Genomic DNA, 20128 nt, shown 5'->3' with positions numbered 1-20128 from the left:
ATCGAGTCGAAAGCGTACCAGTGCGGCATGGACAGCGCGGGGGCATAGAAGGCAGATGAAGAGTGCCCGTCACTGCAGCTCTTTGCGCGAGAAATCCGAGAGGACAAGGGGAGGCAAGAATCCAACGGCCAAGAGGGCCATCCGGTGAAAGACTCAAAAACTACTTCCGGTCTTGGTCATCCAGTTTACTGTGCTCGAATTGATTGGTTATGGAACCAGTGCTAGAGTGTTCCGATTGCTTTCAAAAGGAAAAATAATGCGCTGGTTGCATAATCGCCCATCAGGTGACTAAACAAAATACCAAAGCGAAAGGGGAATCATCACTCCCACGTCGGATTTCTTAGACAACTCAATTCTTTACATATTTTGCCTGCACGTCACAAACCCTCGCTGCTCACGGCTGAGTCATCGGAGAGCCCCGGTGCGGTGCCCCACCTCCCACCCCAACGAAGAGGTGCGTCATGGCTTGGCTCGACATGCCATGGACTCGCGACCGAACGCGTGTCCGCTCGCCACGCAGCGCAGGGCAGGCAGCACGTAGGGAGAGTATGGCCACCGCCGACCCCGCACTTTTATGCGCCTGGCCACCACTCTGCGGGCAACATCTGTGTGGTGAGCCGTGAATACTTCCAGTGGAGTTTCGGAGCCGGGCATCCCAAGCAGTTCTCGCCATGCCGTGGATCCATCCGTGTTCTCTGCTGTGGTTGATGCTTGTTCGCCAGTCGCCGGATGTACCTCCCTCGCGGCGGGTATGCCGATCGACTCCCATGCCGCCAAAGTCTAGGCTACGCGCGGGACCACGTGCCGAATTTCCCCAAGAGCTTAAACTAGTAGCGTGATCTTTGAGCGCCAATTATCAAGGGCAATGCTTATCTGTTACGCGACCCAAACAAGTGCCCCAGCTCGGATCTCGAGGACGGCTGCTCCCCCGGTGGAAGCCTGCCTGCCTGCCCGCGGGGTGGAAGCCTGAGCCGTGCGCCCATCCCCGGGCGCAAGGTGGTTTCTGGTTTTGCTTTCAGTTCTGGTTAAACAACGAGTTGTTTTGCATGGGCGCGCGCAGGGCGCACCACCCGGTGCGAGGCGGCATCCAAGCATGGGCAGGCGAGTGCAGAATGGTCCTGCCCGGCAGCTGTTCACAAGGTGATGGCTGGCCTGGCGTGCATGCGCCGCGCGGCGCCGCGCCTCCCAAGATTCCGGTAAGGAAACGGCCGAAAAGAGGCAGTAGCATGGCAGGGGGCGGTAGTGGGCAGTGGCCCTGCGCTACTCCTAGGCTCCTCTCCTCCTCATTATTCGTTCCCGGGCCAACAGGGTCGTACCAAAGTTTTGGAGACTCTGGTGCCAAATATAAAATGGGGCTCTATATTTATAAAATGTAAATAGTCTAACTGTATTATAAATTTTAATTGTACAACTTCTTGAACAATAAATCTATCAAGGGTACCTTCTGAATTTGAGCGAACTATTTAACCCACTCTACTTCTTTCAGTTTCGGCCCCAGATCATATTTTCTAAAACTAGAAGAAATGATAAAGCAATGGACCTTCACAGAATAAAAGCTTTACTAAGAATAAAGATGATAAAGCTCTCTCTTTATTGCAAAAGAAAAGAATAAAGATGATTAAGTTCATGGTAACCAATAAAAAGAATTTATCTGTGATCAAATCTTAATATGAAATGTGATGACCGATTCTATCCCACACCCCAATGGAGAATTAATTCATATCTATATGCATAGAAATACTATATATTTAGAAAATTTAAAATAAATTATAATTTGAAACGGATGTATTAAAAAATTAGATGAGAGTACTCAGCGTGACGTGGAGATGCGAAGGTAGCAATCGACGAGTAGCCACTCGGAACTCGCGATTGCAGGTCACAGCCTCGGTGGCCTCACAGCAATCGCAACGTGACCGCGTCTAGCTTTGCGCTCGCACTCGCGCGAGGTCGCAAGAGGCGAAGCGCGTACGAGTCTCCAGTCTTGAGTGATTCCATTGCCTAGGCTCCTGTATACTGTGGGCTTTGGTACGTACTTGGAATCGGAAGGGTATGGACTAATTAACTAGCTACTGATTTAACTCTTGATTAGAGGCCCTTTAATTTTGGAGGCCTGGTGCCGTAGCTCCACTTACTCCGTGCCATATACGGGCCTGCGGGCCAAACCATGTGAGCCCTTGCCTCAAGTGCTGGCGAAAAGGCTGGAGCTCTGGTTACCAGCCCTGGCCGTAAAACGGTACCAGTTTTGTGCAAACTATAACTTGTTGTTTTTATATAATGTGTTGTCCCTCTTAGTTGTTATTAAGCATAGTTAACAATGAGAAGAATATGCATGTATTGTCAACTTCTATCATGGCAAGGGTGAAACCAATACGTAAACGAACGTTCTCGGTTACGGGCGACCTGTGGGTACCCGTTAACCTGACAGGTTTGGGTTCGGACAAAATTTTATACCCATCATAAATATGCGTCTAAATAATTTTCACGGGTACAAATTTAAAGTAGCAAAATCCAGCGGGTTTACCCCCCTTGCCATCCCTAGGCGGTAGTGGGCAGTGGCCTCCTATGCTCCTCGTCATTATTGGTTCCCGGGCCAAACAATGTGGAGCCCTCGCCTCGTATGGTGGGGAAAAGGCTGGAGCTCCAGTTACCAGCCCTGGCCGTAAAACGTTTTCATTAGTTCAAACAGAGTTTAGGTACTGTTAAAATGTTTAGACAGTAACCGTAGTACTAGTCGCTTTATTGTAAACAATTCTAGCGACGAATTGCAATTGGTCATCGATGCCAACGAATCAGTCCTCACACTTGCCGCATAAAGCGGAGCAAGTGGGTAGTACACAATCACTTTCTCTGTGCTGGTGATAGCGTAGCACACGGTTTTTTGCTGATGGCAGATGCCTTTGGTGCGCTTCGCCCCTGTTTCATCCGGAAACCACAACCCCGGTCATGCCAAACCCGCTTCCTGTCTTCCCGTCACACCCCGTATTGGTGGAGCCGGGTTCGCAGGCCACCCAGGCTAGGCATCGGCACGGTCGCCATCAGGCCATGGAGATCACTACGTGACAGTGTGACACCAAGAACAACAAGCACCAATGACATGTCCACAACTCCAATTGATCCTGGCACTCTAATTTTTTTGAGCGATGATGACACCACCACTTTGCCCATTGGGCCTAGTGTTGCTCCTGCAGGTCCTTCGGACGTCGACGCGGCTGCTCCACCGTCCGGCTGCTGCCCCTGCCGACACACCGTCGCATGTTGCTGCCAGTAGCGCCAACGCGGGCAGCTCTGACTCCCGCGCTGCTGCCCCTGCGGACACGCTGTCCCAGGACGCTGCCAGTAGCACCACCAGCTTGCACAGTACCGCTGCCCCTGCTCCGCAGGTCGCTGCCAGCGGTACATGGCGCACCGTCACCACCACACCGGCCGTCGTCTCGCCGGTGACCAACTCCCACAGCATGCGTACGAGGGGCAAGTCCGGGTTCATTCAGCCAGTGGACAGACTCAACCTTAGTGTTGCTGTCCTCTCTCCGTTGCCGGCGTCTGTTCGGTCTGCTCTTGTTGACCCGAACTGGCGTGCCGCCATGCAGTCTGAGTTCGACGCTCTCAAGGCCAACAACACCTGGACCTTGGTGCCTTGGCCTCCCGGCGTCAACATTGTTACTGGTAAATGGGTCTTTCGGCACAAATTTCTGTCAGATGGTTCTCTTCACCGTTACAAGGCTCGTTGGGTTTTGCGTGGCTTTACTCAGCGTCCTGGCATTGATTATGATGAGACTTTCAGCCCGGTTGTGAAGCCTGCCACAGTTCGTTTGGTTCTCAGCTTGGCTCTCTCTCGGTCTTGGCCTATGCATCAGCTTGACGTCAAAAATGCTTTCCTTCACGGTCACCTGACAGAGACAGTATATTGTGCTCAGCCCTCTGGTTTTCTTGATGCATCACGTCCTGATCATGTCTGCCGCCTCAACCGGTCACTATATGGCTCAAGCAGGCGCCGCGCGCCTGGCACACTCGGTTTGCCTCCTTTCTTACTTCGATTGGATTTGTTGAGTCGAAGTCAGATACCTCTTTATTCACCTTTCACTGTGGCAGTGAAGTGGCTTATCTCCTCGTATATGTTGATGATATTGTGCTCACAGCTCTCCGTCAGGAATTCTCTATGACTGACATGGGTCCACTTCATCATTTCTTGGGGATTTCAGTTGAGCGCCGTGGTGATGGTCTGTTTCTTTCACAACGACAGTATCTCTTGGGCATTCTGGACAGGGCGGGCATGCGTGACTGCAAGCCGTGCTCCACTCCCGTGGAGACCCACTCCAAGTTGTCAGCTGACGGTACACCTGTGACATATCCTACTCACTATCGTAGTATTGCTTGAGCCCTGCAGTACCTAACTTTCACTCGTCCAGACATCGCCTTCGCTGTTCAGCAAGTGTGCCTGTTCATGCATGACCCCAGAGAACCTCACCTCACTGCTATGAAGCGGATCCTCCGGTATTTGCAGGGCAGCCATGACCTCGGTCTTCACCTTTCTCGGAGTGCACCTCTTGATCTTACAGTGTACTCTGATGCAGACTGGGCAGGATGTCCAGACACTCGCTGCTCCACCTCTGGGTATGCTGTGTTCCTTGGTGACAAACCTCGGTCTTCCAAGCGTCAGGCAACAGTGTCCCGTTCGAGTGCTGAGGCCGAGTATCGAGGCGTGGCAAATGGCGTCGCTGAAGCTTGTTGGTTGCGGCAGCTGCTTGGTGAGCTTCGCTGCCCTCTTCGCCGTGCCACCATTGTTTATTGTGACAACGTCAGTGCCGTTTACCTCTCCACCAACCCAGTCCAGCACCAGCGCACTAAACATGTGGAGATTGACCTACACTTCGTTCGTGAGCGCGTCGCCCTTGGAGAAGTTCGTGTTTTGCATGTTCCCACCTCTTCGCAATATGCTGATATCTTCACCAAAGGACTTCCGACATCAGTGTTTACAGAGTTTAGGTCCAGTCTTAATGTTCGTGGTGGTCACAGTTCCGACTGTGGGGGTGTGTTAGAATGTAAACGTGTGGCCCATGGGCCTGCCACAAGTGGCTCCCCTAATGGGCTACATGTACTCCCTAATTGTCACTATTGATTGTAATCCAAGTATTATCAAACCCTAATACTCTCTCACCAAACCTTCCCGACTGCGCGGTAGGTCCAGATCCAGCGTGCCGTAAGGCTCGCTCTGTGCGCCGTGCCTAGGGCGCGCGGACCCCGTTTTCCCACCCCCGTGGTCGTGCATCAGCAGAATCGCCGTGCCCGCCCCAGATCCCAGCACGCGCTTATATATAATCTCGCACCGTGCCTGCCAAGCTCAACCCAGCACACTGCACACAACCACCCACTCAGCCCAGTCCTTGCCTCAACTACAGCAGCAACAGTGCAGCACCGATGCGCCATGGCATCGTCTGCCGCCTGTGCCGGCTTCTTCTTCGACGCCGAGCCGCTCGGCCCGACCACCCTGCCGGCGCTGGATGTGTGCGCGCTCTGCGCCAGGCCGCTGGGACGCGAGAACGACATCTTCATGTACAGGGGCGACACGCCCTTCTGCAGCGAGGAGTGCTGCCACGAGCAGATGTAGCTCAACGCCGTCCGCGCCAAGAAGGCCGCCAGGCCCCCCGCTCGGAGGCAGCAACACTACACGTCTGGAGCGGACACTCCTCGTGGCAACCACAAGGGGTCATGGAAGGTGTCCGTGGCGAGTTGACCGGCTACGAAGGTATCGCTGGCATTTTGAGAAGAGTTTGTGTGGTTCGTTTGAAAGAAGACCTGGAGCCTGGAGGACCGTAGATGTGGTGGGACAAGAGACGGAAGGGATTATTCCATTTCTCGGGCCTCAGGGCTTGATGTGACAGTTTGAGTACTTATAAGCTAGGAACATTATTTGTTAGTGTGAAGTATATGCTTGTTAGTGTAAATCTTGTGTGTGTTTATGTGAAGCTTTTGAAAATTTAAAATGCAAGTAAAAGGGGTATTTTTATAATTACGGAAAAACTAGGGTTGTTCTCGCAAATGTATTAGATGGAAAGTAATTTCAAAATAGGTGAAGGGTTGTTTTGCAAAATATATTTTTCTTACTTTAATCCTTATAAGATAAAAATGTATTTACTCAAAGATTTCATTTGCAATGGTTGTGTGGAAATGGATGTGTTGAATTGGGTGTTTTTATGAAGAAAAAGGGCCGATGTGCAATTTTACAAAAAACATAAGTCCTTTTATGCAAAATAGGTGATTTACAAAAGTAACTTTCAAAATTACTAGGGGCCAAAGGGCAATAATGCAAGTGACCATGACTTACATAGCAACTTGCAAATAGGCCCAAGGTTATATGTAATTTACACTAACAAGGACAAAAAATTTATAAAGTTCAAATTTAGTCCAAAGTCTTAAAATAAAGCTTCATACTTTGAGTTTTTGAGTTAAAAACCTAAAACAAAGTTGTAGAGCTTGAAAAGTTTTACAACTTTCATTTTGAACACCTTTTCTTTTGAGCCCTAGATTAAAAGTTATTGTTGGTTATAGAAAAGTTCCTGTATTTTCTGTAATTCGCAAATAAGCCTCGGAACCCCCTTCCCTGTTCTTCTTCCACAGGTACCTCTCCCCTCTCTCGTGTTCCTCTATTCTGCCTCTGCTGCACTGCCGCCATTGAATCCGGTCACCCCTTTGTCACTCCCTGCGGCCTAGATCCTCCGCGCGTGGCTCCTTAGTCTAGCTACCGCCCTAGCTCTCCTTGCTGGCCCCCTCGCCGAGTGCCACGTTGCCTGTGGCACTGCCAGTGCCGCCCGGTCTCGCCGGCACTTCTGCTCGCCGCCCACTACGTCAACGCAGCCACCCAGGGCCGCGGCATTGCGCCCTTTCCACTCTCCTCTATCTCCACGGCCTATAAAAGGCTGGTTCTAGCTCATGGTCGCACTACCAGAAACCACCGTTGCCCTCCATTGTTGCTACTCAACCATCCCACACCGAGTTCGCCCCTCCGGCCTCTCTTCCCTCGAGCTGACCCCAAAATCGCTTGCCCCCAGCCCCTTGAAGCTCCTCCACCTGTTCCCCATCGACCCCGCTCGCCGGAGCTCGCCGGAGCACCACTGCCACCATTGGTGAGTTACTGTCACCGTCGTCGGCCCTCCTCCGGCCACACCGGTGTCAACCGAGCCCATCCAAAGGTAGCTCTCGTGTCTCTCATGCTCCCCCACCTCTCCCTCGCCTCCGGGAAGCACCCCATCGCCGGAATCGAGCACCCTGAGCTTTCTCTGTTCCAAAAATTGCGACCAGGGACCCCATACAACAATAGAAAGAATTCCAGGGGCCTATTGAAAGCATCTAGGCCCCTAATTCGTGTTTTGGTAATTAATGATAACGGTTTGTGGATTAACAATTCTTTTTGAGAAAATAAGTATAGGTTGATCCACGGATGAATGAGAGTTATTTGCGAACGTGTGGATTTTTGGAGACGATGAGAAAAGTTTGGGCTCAAGGCAAAGGTATAAAATAGGGTCTTTTGAATTTTACCGGTCACAAGGTGCTTAGTGGATGATAAGTGACCGGATTTGTTGGATAGATAGCCGTACTATCAAGAGGGGTCATGTACTCGTGCTTGACAGGTCTCTAGTGCCATTTTGCTCAAAATATCTAAATGCATGCATGAGGGCTAACTACGCTTTGCCGGGTTTTGAAAAAGAACATGTTTGAGTGCTGACTGCTCAAGAGCGGACGGTCCGCCCCTTGGGTGCGGACGGTCCGCTACCGTTCCAGAAAGGCTTAGAGGGTTTATCTGGTGGCTGGCGGACGGTCCGGCTCTCCTGAGCGGATGGTCCGCCACTGTAACTTTTTTTCGTTCCAGAAAGGATGTTCTCTGGTCTGTCTAATTTGTGTGGCCCGCGGACGGTCCGCTTATGTGGTGCGGACGGTCCGCAGTCACTCTGATAAATTGATCCAGAAACATTGTTGTCTCTGCTTGTTCCTCTAGGTTGAACGGCGGACGGTCCGCCCCTTGGTGGCGGACGGTCCGCAGGCTAATTCCAGTATTGTTCCAGAGACCCTCATGTCTCTGGAGGTGTGGAACACTTAACTGCGGACGGTCCGCCAGTTGGGAGCGGACGGTCCGCCAGGGCTGTAACGGCTAGTTCTGACACGCATTAAATGCTCTCTGACTCTCTGGTTTATAACGGCGGACGGTCCGGTTTTTGAAACCGGACGGTCCGCGATCTCGCAGAAAAGACTCTAACGGCTAGTTTTTGATGGGATGTCTATATATACCCATTGCCCGGCACTTGGGTCACTCTCTTGGCCATTTGGACTGCATTCTTGACCCTTTAGAGCTAAGACATCCCTCTCTCTCACACACTTGCTAAGGATTTGCATTTTTGAGAGTGAGAGTGATTCCTAGTGCATTGCATCAAGAGGTTGAGCTTTGTGGCACTAGGGAATCTTCAAGCAAGGTTTATTGGCTTGTTACTCTTGGGAGTTGCCGCTCCCTAGACGGCTTGGAGAAGGTGATTTCGTGGAGCTTCTTGAAGGAGATTGTTGAGAAGCCCCGATTTCGGTTGTGAGAGGTTTTGTGCTCACCTCACCGGAGTGGTGAAGAGCAACTCTAGTGAAATCGAGGTGTGGAGTGGTTCCTTGATTATAGCCGGCTCAAGATCAAGAGGTTCTTGATAGAGGAGCGGTTGATTCTTGGAATCCACCTCAACGTGGATTAGGGGTGACCGGCAAGTCATCGACACCACGGGATAAATTTGTGTGTCAAGCTTGGTTATTTCTCTAACTCTCTCTAATTGTTGTTATTTTGAGAAATTTACTTTACTAGAACTTGAATTGTATTTTGTCACCCTAGGTTGCAAACCTTTCTAGACATAGTAGTAGCACGACATAGGGCTTTCTTTTGTTACTAATTAAATTTCTCTAGTATTGTTGGTTTTAGTTTTTTAAACCGCCTATTCACCCCCCCTCTAGTCGGTGTTCTTGATCCTACACCTATCTGCACAGACCATGACTCAGATGAATAGTATCGCGCTGGACTTTTTGAAATCTTTGGCTGAAAATTTGGAAAATTGTAGTAAATCATAGAAAACTCAGAAAAATGCCAAACTAGTTTCGTTAGAATCCTTACGTTATACTCGACTACTTTTATGTAGCAAGTTTAAGCTGTATGTGTGTAGTTTTTGACGTAAAATAAATATTAGGAAATGAGTGTTTTAATTGTATCTCATGTTATATGCATGTGTTGTGGCTGAAGTTTGGAACCTAGGTTGTATGTCCCATGAGCAGCTTTGTGTAAATTTTCGAGTTCTTTACTACTAATTTAATTAGAAATTTGAGTACTTTTGTTGTATATTGATAGAAATTTCATAATTTAATTCTAGATACATTCCTTCAGGTTTAAAGCTGTAAATTTTACCTTAACATTGCTTCAACATGTTTAGTTCATGATAAAATTTTGAGAGTCAGAAACCTAATGTAACTGAAGTTATGAATATAGGCTTAGATTCAAAGGAAATTCATGAACAATAGTTCTGGTTCATGAATAATTATAATAATATGCTGGAATGTTACTCTTGTACAATAGAATATGTCCATAAATTTTGAACCCTAGATCTAGTATAGAACTACAGTTATAGATATATCTTAACATTTAATGTGTGTACTTGTTTAATTTTGTGGCATAGTTCCTGATTAAATAAAATCCTGATAAATTTACAGTAAATGTAATTAGACTAAACAATGTTTAGTAGTTTTTATAGCCCTAGTTTTAAAGTGCATTGCTCTATAAAATTCATTTAAATTTTACATGTCGTTTATTTAAATCATTTATTTTGATTAATCTGTTGCATAAAGATGTTAAGTGTAATTAGTTTGTTTGCTTAAGATAACCAAGTATTTTACCTAACGTATTTAGTTTAGATGTTCAGGGTAATCAACCCTGTTACCTAATGTAACTAAACAATTTAGGTAATACCCGATAAATGAATGCCCAGTAAAAGAGTGAATAACATGTTTGATAAATAGAATATTTTTCGTGTTGCATTGTTGATAAGTTTGGTAGTGTTAGCTCATATTTTTGTGATAGAGATGTGTGATGTTTAGTTAAACTTTTCACACGAGTGCTCATGTCCCTGCCATCAAGACATTGTCCTTATCTTAATTGCAGTCTCCTTAAGGTCCTTTTCGTATAAGGATCCTTGTTAGTTCGTGAGAATCTGCTGCTTAGCTAATACATCTGTGTAACTATGCTTCAGCATCGGCTATTAGCTCAGCCGCTAAGCATCCGTTTCAATTGAATCTATGATGTTTCATTGTAACGGCTGTCAGCCGATGCAATTGATTTGATATGCTTCTACCATCGGCTGGTTAGCCGATGCAGTTGTTATCTTTCTAACATCGGCTACTACCGATACAATTCTTTTGTTCTATCCTACATCGGTTGCACATAGTCGATGTATCGGAGATGCACACACAAGCTTAGGGTTTTTGCTATCGGCCGATCCAAGCTGACTCTAGTTGTTTTCCATATCGGTCACATACCCTCAACCACAGTCCAATCGGCTATATACCTATCGGTCACGTACCCTCAACCACAGTCCAATCGGCTGCACATCTGTAAAATATATCCTCATCGGCACAAGCTCATCAGCCTAGTCCAATATTAGTGTTCTGTTCCACCTAGTTCTTGTAGCAGATCCGGCTTAGATAACCCCATAAGCTGTACGTCACTCCATTGTTGTACTGGCGCAATCAAGCCGATACAACCACACCTAGTTACCTAGAATAATACTTAAGCACATCTTAGTTAGGCCCAGTTATTACAAAGTAGGACAATCAACTACACGGCTAATCTGACCCAATAAATATAGGAGAACATTAAAGGTGAAAACCAGCTACACAGCCGACCCACCAATCGGCTGAATACGCTAAGACACAGACCGTGCGGATACATAGTTTGACTAGTCTACCAATACACCATCGGTTAGTTACTCGCACTAGTCAACTAACTATGCCGATACATCACTCGACTAGTTCTACCCGATGCACTAAATCGGCTAGTAGACCAATTCACCGATCGACTAGTACACGTACACAAATCGGCTCAGCCGATGTTCACTAATTAACTAGTTTTGAAAATGCACCGATCGGCTACTTGTGCCGATTCACAAATCTAGCACATGTGCACATATCAGCTCGGCTGATGTTCACACTCTTGACTAGTTTACCAATGCGCAATTGGATAGTTACATGTCACACGAGTCGAGTAGTTGTTGCACAATCGGCTACTTCCAATATTGAATAGCTGCATACACTGATCGACTAGCGTGCCGATGTTCACAGATCGACTAGTTTGCTAAAAACACAAATCGGCTAAGCCGATGCGCGCAGTGATCAGCTAGACATCCGATTTAGATGACATATCGGCTGCACCTGCCGAAACACACCACCACAGATCGGCAAGTTAGTACAGTAAGAGTCATGTCACACGAGTCGAGTAGTTGTTGCACAATCGGCTACTTCCAATATTGAATAGCTGCATACACTGATCGACTAGCGTGCCGATGTTCACAGATCGACTAGTTTGCTAAAAACACAAATCGGCTAAGCCGATGCGCGCAGTGATCAGCTAGACATCCGATTTAGATGACATATCGGCTGCACCTGCCGAAACACACCACCACAGATCGGCAAGTTAGCACAGTAAGAGTCTCTGTTAAGCACGGCCGATACAGCTTTAGCCAATCAACTAGCACCAGTAGACCTCCAATCGGCTCTGTGGTAATCCTCAACATATAACCGATTTTAATTAGTTGTCCAACTAAAGCTCTACTCAAGTTAGTTTCTGATCTTTTTGATTGTTGTGTGAGTAGTATGTTAAATGAGTGTTGGATTGCAACTTTATTGTAAAGTAAGATAGTTTCATATACACACTTTGAATGTAATATTGCATTACATGTAGATACGACAACTTCAGCAAACGGTACCTACGAAATCTCCCAGGAGTCTGCAGAGGATGTTTCTGAAGACCAAGTGAACGTCACCAAGGGATTATCGGAAGCCCCGAACCAAAGTTCGGAAGATAATAATACTAACATCCCCGACTTCAGCCCCACCAGTAAAGTCAAGCCCCGGTGCATAACCCAGTATTTTAAATTACTACATTATGCAATCTTATACTTATAAATTATATCCTGCATTAAGTCTAGGAGTTGAAATGGAACCTTAGATGCATTGATGCTAGGAAACTATGTAATGTGCCTGAGTCCATATCGGCTAGATGCTCTGCTAACAGGACCGGTAGAAGTCGAGTGATTTCTTATCACTCGCGCGATATAGGAATTGCATACTTACTATTCTGCAATCACTATAAGGATAATGGACAGGGTCATGTGTTGTATCATGACCTGAAGGTTTACCCTGTCTGTTTTGTTAAAAGTTGATAAGGTCGCAGTGTGTGGTAGTGGTGGCTAAGCGTTTGAAAGTACTGGCCACATGCCGCGAAATATGGTAAAGCGGTAAGCCTAGTACCTGATTGGCCCGGCAAATGGACATGTCTCCACCACTCGACTTTTATTTTATGTTTACACGCACCGACGTGTGGGAGTACGTTTTGCAAATCAGACAGGAATACGGTCATGTAGTCGCGCTACAGGCGTATGTCCTGCACAATTGGTGTGCGTATGGTCCTGCAGTCGCTTGTGGTGGCCCTGATCCATAATCCGGAATATGAGGGAAATGGTTGCTTCGGAACGATCTTTGGATGTTCCAAGCGTGTGAGTTAGGTTTACCCTTGCAAGGTTTGAAATTCGATTCAGGAATCGTCCGTTTCTCGCGGAGATTGAGACTGCTTATTCCTCCTGCCACATAGAGTAAGAACAGCAACTAATGTTGGAATAATCTTGATGGATGATAATTTCTACCTTGCTTATCTAGCATAGGTGCTTACCTAGAATGGTAATGAAACTAGAATCTAAAGCTAAAATATGAAAGTTAGCTCATACTCTTTGTTGCTTTTCAGCTGAAATTAAACCCAGAACTATTATAAGCCTTCATAAGTCTAGCTACATGGCTAAGTATACCATGAAACGGGTAAGCCTTGCTGAGTATTAGTATACTCAGCCTTACTAGTTATATGTTTTTCAGGTAACGTCTTTGAAGACCCTACTCTTCCCCTATCTTGGACCTGTGCTCTTGCAGATGGTTGGACCATGGAATAGGATCTGTCCCTGGCCAACATTGATGATACCGAGTGATGTCGTGCCTGGGCTTAGCATGACATCACTCTTGACGACGTGTTGTAAATTGTCGCATTTGTTTTCCGCTGCCAAAAACCATAACTTTAACAGTTTGTAATAATTTTTCTAAATTTGGAACTTCGTACTTCTTTTGGAAACTCTTGTAATGTAATTTCTGGTGATGTAAAACATGATAGTATTGTATCTCTGGACTCACCTTCGTGTGAGATAACCTTATTTGATCCTGTATCGGTGGTTTATCGGGACGCTACCCGACAGGCCAAGGGGTTACACCGTTTGAAGTACGTTGGAGCCCTTGAGAGAGGACTTGCGTATTTGAGCCGGTGTAATTCAGGTTGGTACGCCTGTGAGGCCTGAGCAAGGAAACGCCGACGACGCCCTATGGCTCGCGGGAGGGAAGGCGGGAAGCATCGTACGAGTTCATCTGTTCATTCATGACACCACAGCCATCTGCCCATCCCACTCTCCAATAGATACTTTAGGGGCCATTCGGATCCTGAAACCTCTAAACTTTAGAGGCCGGGATGGGCAGATGGCTCTGGTGTCATGAATGAACAGATGAATGAACACCACAGTTCATTCATGACACCACAGTTCATCTTTAGTGGGCCATTCGGATCCCGAAACCTCTAAACTTTAGAGGTCGGGATCCGAACGGCCCACTAGGCGCGCGAGGATGGAACGTTTAGAGGTCAAGAAACTTTAGAGGCAGCGAGCACTCTAATCCGCTCGCCTTTCCCAGCGCTGCCCCCCACCCCCCTGCGCCGCCGCCCCATCTCTCCCCCCCCCCACACCCCCCCGCGCCGCCGCCGCCCCCTCTCTCCCCCCCCACCCCCCCCCCCCCCCCCGCGCCGCCGCCGGTAAGCCTCCGCCCGATTGCCCGCGCGTGCACCACCCTCTCCTCCTCCTCGCTCGGTCCCAACCGACCGCCGCTCTTACCTCCGCTCGCAGCCTCTCCCCGACGTGCGTCTCCCTCTGCCGACGCCGCTCTCCGCTGCGCCGCTGCTCGCCGCCTCGCCATGCTCGCTTGTGCCACGGGCGAGCACCCCTGCCTCGTCGTGCTGCCCGTGCGCGTGCCACCCCCGCCCCGTTCGCGCCCCGGCCGCATGGCCGCCCATCGGCCGCCGCGTGCGCGCGTTAGCGCGCGGGCTGCGTCGTGGGTGCGCCCCGGCCGTGCCGTGGTGAGTCAAGGCCTGCGCCCCGGCCTTGACTTCGCCCGGCCCGGGCCTGGCAGCCTGGGCCCGCCTATCGGCGCCCAGGAGCGCTAGATAAAACAAGTTATATTTCAATTAGTTATATTTATTCTTTCTAAACCAAGTTAGTTGCTTATCTTGTTGTGTAATGCTCCAAAAATGCCAAATTAAATCTTGTTAGTTTCCTTGTGAAATGCTCTACCTAATGGTGCAATTTGTCTACATAACCCCAGGCTATTGGGTAGGGTTTAATGTGTTTAATAGTTTTCTGCCCTGTAAGCTTATTAATTTCATAACTTTAGTTTGAAAAGTGATAAAATGGCAAAACCACTTCTGTTACCTTTGTTATCATGTCTTTTGTCTCTGGTAATTCTTTAAGTATTTATGAAAATTCTTTGGGTACCTTCTAAGATTTAACTTGATTCTAGTAGTTGAAAATTGTAAATAACATAAGTAATTCCGCAAAGATAATTTTGCTGCAAATTCAACTCTCATGAGTTCCTTTTGAGATTTCCTGTGTGCATAATTTATGCTTGTTAAGTACCTAGTTGAGCAAATTTCGCTTATTGGTCCCTAGGATTATAAATTAGTAATCGAGCTTTGTTGTGCCATTATTGTATTGCCTCCTTGTTTGGAGTGATATTTTTCTTCTATTGCCATGTCATAGCATGTCATCTCATTTTCATATCATTGGCATCATCCTAATACACACATCTCATTCATGCATTATAGTTCACTTATGTTTCTCTTCTCACATTTGTTTGCATAATATCACAGTTCACATATTCTATTCCGGTCTATTCATATGCATTTCCCACTTGCCAGGGTTGGGGAGTAACTATAACTCTTGGGGTACCAAAAGCAAAGCCAGAGGTGTCCGCTCATTATGCATTCCTTCTCTCTGGAAGGACACTGAAAGGATCTTTGTTTGGAGGATGGAGACCTAAATCTGATCTACCTTCATTGGTGGATAAGTATGCAGACAAGGTACTTATGAAAACTTCTCAAGAAAAAACTGTTTCTAAAGGAGAAAAATAATGATAGTATATCGCCACTTCTTCAGAGTGATGTGAGGTGGAGAGGCAAATGGAAAAATTTTCTTCCTTATACATGTTCACATAATGGATGGTCCTTGTGTACACAACTGATTTAAGAAAAGTAGAAAGCTATCCATTGCTGTGACACCTGGGATTGAATGCCAGAAAAATAATTTACTCTTTTTATTTTATCTTTGTATGGGGGTTGGATGCTTTTAGCTAAAAAATGATTTAGGAAGCATAAGCCTGTAGTAACTATTATATCTCATCACTTATCAGGAAATCCAAGTTGATGGCCTAGTCACGCATGATATACCATTCGGTGACATCAACCGTGCACTCGAACTCATTCTAGAAAACAAGTGCTTACTGGGGGTGCTTATTAGTGGCTGGTTAGTGACCATGGTCTCAACATTTTCTTTTCAGTGCCTGAATATGCATAGCCATTACAACCATGCTATGTGTTTGTCTCAGATGTCAATCATATAAGAAGGAAGCAGAAGGAGCACTGGCTGGGCCGAGCCGCCGCCGCCGCCGCCTGCCGCGCGCACCCCGTCTGCTTTCCGTTTCGGCAAGGTCAAGGCTCGTCCTGGGAGTTCGTCTCCGCACAAGAGGTCGTCGGCGCCGCAGGATCTGTCGCCCCCCGTCGGAAGAAGTTGAAAGCGTCGCCTCGTGCACCATGGATGGCTTTGATGGTGGCAACTCTGGATCCGGCGGCTACAGGGACGGCGGCTACCCAGGCGGCAGGTACGGGGACGGCCGCTTCGGGGCCGACTGCTATGGGGGAGACGGTACCCGGGACTTCTTCTCGAGCCCGGAACCGTTTTCCCCTGCGCATTCGTTGCCCTCCCAGCAAGGGGGGCGGCTAGATCTATAGAGGAGCAGCTCAACCCGCCTCGACTTCGACATGCTTGACCTGAACTCGGGGTCCGCCAGGTTCCCCCATCTTGATGCGTACCAAGGGTACCTAGAAGACGGCGGTAACCTGGAAGATGGAGGCTCCGGAGGAAGCGGTGGGCGTCCTCCGCATCCATCGCGCAAGGGATCTGGAGGTGGCCGGATGACGGCCCGAGGAAGAGGTGGGGGCAGGGCCGGCAGGCGTGAGGGACGTCGCGAAGGTGGTGGACGTTCCGTTGGTGGAAGGAGCCGTGGTGCGGGCTCTTCCAGAGGCAAAGCAGTGCTCGTCGACGACAACGGTGTCGACGAGGACGGAGGATCTGAGGTATAGTACGCCACATCTTCAAATCATACTCTCCTCTGCGTGTTTTTTTCCTGTGTTTCTCTGAACATGTTCACGCATTGCCCAATGTAGCAATTCCATAGAGCTAGTTGGACACCCCGCAATACTCATATCCTTTGTGCAATCCTTGTGGGCCAAAAGAACAAGGGTAACTACGTCAACGGCCACATGGTCAACCGCGCGTACCCCATCATAGCGGATGCATATTTCCGGAGAACAGGCTTGCGGCATCATACGGATCAGTTCCGCAACAGGCTTACACAGTTGAAAAACATGTTCGGATTCATCAAACTGATACAAAAGAAGTCTGGCTCGGTAGGCGACCTGATGGCTGGCCAACGGCGACCGACTCATGGTGGGACGACCACGTGAAGGTACTTGTCTATCCTCCAAGGCGTGCTACTCGGGTTGCCCAAGTTTTGTTCATGTGTTTCCTTAACAGTTTGTGCTGCTCGGGGTCCTCATGCATTGATTCCTGTACTCGTCCAATTTGCAGGATGTGGCTAGTGACTAGAAGCAGCTGAGGTATGACCCTCCCTCGTACTTGGAGCACTTGCAGGACATTTTTGAGGGGGTTGCTGTAGACGGAACATCTTCTTATGTTCCTGGCCAACCAGAGGAGCATGACGCGGAGGAGGAAGTGTTCCTCCTTATTTTGAGGATCCAGCCGAAGACAGCCCTAGAGCACAGGTAGCAACAAGAGGGGCAGCAGCACAAGCACAACTGGGGCCAGTCCTTCAAAGAAGAGCAAGAGCGCATACTTCAACATGTTCAGATCCATGGTGAAGCAGAACTCAGAAGTTAGTGGGATGAAGCTTCAAATGATGAAGGAGAGGCAGGCAGAGAAGAAGATGAAGGAACAGCAGGAAAGCACCCAGCATGAAGCTGTGATCCAGTGGGGCTTGGAAGCAGGGATTGAGCCTGGCAGTCCAGAGTTCTTGGCCCTGGGCTACCTTTGCGGAAGTGCCATCATGACGCGCTTGTTCTTCAAGTGCCAAACCCCTGAACAAAGGATAGCCTTCGTCAGGAGATACATGAAGGCTGAAAATTTGGACTATTGTCTTTCAATCTGTTGTGCACTACTGTAGGCAGGATTTGGTTTCAGACTAATTTATTTCCATGCTTTGTTGTGTGAGAACAATTTAATTTCGCCTATGGTTGTTGTGTGAGAAAAATTTCATTTCGGTTATGGTTGTTGACTATCAATGATGTGTTGCTTCAGACCAATTTCATTTCAGCTATGGGTGTACAATATCAATGACTGTAAATTCAATTCTTTGCTATTCTTTTTCGGCAACTGATCCGTTGTATCTTGGGTTTCAGGATTCACTGGATGAGTGGATTAAGGACGACGAAGAGGACTTCAATGAACAGCTACCTCTGCTCATGTATGGTATGTTTCATGGCATGCAACACTACTCAAAAACCAAGAGTGGTCTTGACTTTGTGAATAGGATGCTTGCCGACCCACATTATTGCCACACCATGTTTAGAATGAATGCTGACTTGTTTGTACAACTACATGCTATCTTGGTTGGCTCATACGGTCTAAAGTCCAGCACAAGGAGTACCAGCCGAGAGGCGTTAGGGATGTTTCTTTGGATGGTTGGAACACCGCAGCCAGTTAGGCAAGCTATGACCATATTTGGTAGGTCCCTAGACACGATTCACAGAAATTTTGCCAAAGTTTTGGATGCACTTGTGAAGCTAGCTGCAGAAATTATAAAGCCTAGGGACCCAGAATTCAGTACCATACACCCTCGGCTGCAGCAAACAAGGTTCAAGGGACTATTCAACAATTGCATAGGGGCGATAGATGGCACTCGTATAGATGTTGTTGTTCCAACGCACAACATGGTGCAGTACCTTAACCGGAAGGGTAGGACATCACAAAATGTCATGGCCGTATGCGATTTTGACATGCGATTCACCTTCGTTCTTGCTGGTTGGCCTGGATCAGTTCATGACATGAGAGTATTCAATGATGCCATGACAAAGTATGGTGACAAATTTCCACATCCACCTCAAGGTAAGCATGTTGCACAAATGTATCCTAGATTTATCCTTAAGTATTCTACCTTTTCTTTTATGATATGGATGGAGAAATTACTCTGTACATGCAGATAAGTACTATCTAGTGGACTCGGGCTACCCCAATCAACTGGGTTATCTGGCACCATACAAGGGAACCAAGTACCATCTACAAGAGTTTCGACTTGGAACAATGGCAAGAGGTATGAAAGAGACTTTTAACTATGCTCATTCTTCGCTTCGGAATGTAGTAGAGAGGTCTTTTGGAGTATTCAAGCAGAAGTGGAGGATGATGTATGGCATTCCAAGTTTTCCGGTTGCAAAATAAACGAAAATTATCGTAGCTTGCATGGCACTTCACAATTTCATTAGAGAACATGATAACGACGATGAGGACTTCCACCAAGCGGAGCTCGATGAGTACATCCCACAGGGCCATATCTCCGACGACTCAAATAATTTTACAAATGGTCAGGATGAAGAGCCGCCTAGTGACGAGACCATGAATGGTTTTCGTGATCGGATAGCAACAGCTCTATACAACAACCACTAATTTAGGTATGAACATGTACTTGCTTCATTACAAGTTGTTTCTTTTCCTGAATATGATTTATATTAATCACCATTACTACCTAGTTATATCACCGGTATGTGTTGTTCTGAATTTTAACTAAAGTCTGTTATACATTTATAGTGTTTGAATTGGCTGAACTTTTTTGTTCCTGACTCCGCCAGTATAGTTATATGGTTTGGCATTCTTTCACGTATCTGCAACTTCAGCATTTACATCTGTCTTCGTCTCTATCCATTTCCTGTTCCAGATTTTGGCTTTGTTACCTGCAGTTAATTTCAGCATCTTCCTCATATTATTTTTGTACGAGAGAGGTTTCTTGAAGGCATGCTGATGGATGGATGGCTTTTGAAGTTGGTTCACATTGGTGGTTCTGTTGAAGACTCTATTGCATCGTGGACGCTAACCAAGTATAAGAATTTGTTTCTGAACTCTGTTTAGATCGATGATTTGTTGTCTTACTATACTGTATCTTATGCCACTACCTGTCAGTGTTGTATTCATCCAATAAGAAGTTACAAGTTTCTGCAACTGACTTTTGGGATAGTATTCTGTTCTAAAATGTGCTATACTTAGCTATGGGTATCTTTTTGAGAATCCTGGCACTAAAGCTTGGGTTGGAGAGCTGCATGACTGCTTCATGGGCATCAATAGCATGGATAGTGCTGCTTCTGATTGGGCTACCAGTTGGAGTTGGCATGGAGACGATATGGAGATTGCCATGTTTCACTGAATTGGGAGGAAACTGCTGATGTGTCTCTGATGTCTTGGAAAGTTTTCGTGACGAGCTTGGT

The 20128-nt window shown here is 47.4% G+C and overlaps 1 pseudogene; it reads left to right on the top strand.

Annotated features, from left to right (window-relative positions):
* The first annotated feature begins 5355 nt into the window (after nt 1–5355).
* Nucleotides 5356–5867, top strand: LOC112901320 (annotated as a pseudogene).
* Nucleotides 5868–20128: the final 14261 nt, after the last annotated feature.

This window comes from Panicum hallii, chromosome 7, assembly GCF_002211085.1.
Source record: "Panicum hallii strain FIL2 chromosome 7, PHallii_v3.1, whole genome shotgun sequence".
NCBI lineage: Eukaryota > Viridiplantae > Streptophyta > Magnoliopsida > Poales > Poaceae > Panicum > Panicum hallii.
Note: the sequence above shows the minus strand (reverse complement) of the source record. Positions and strands in the feature narration are given on the sequence as shown.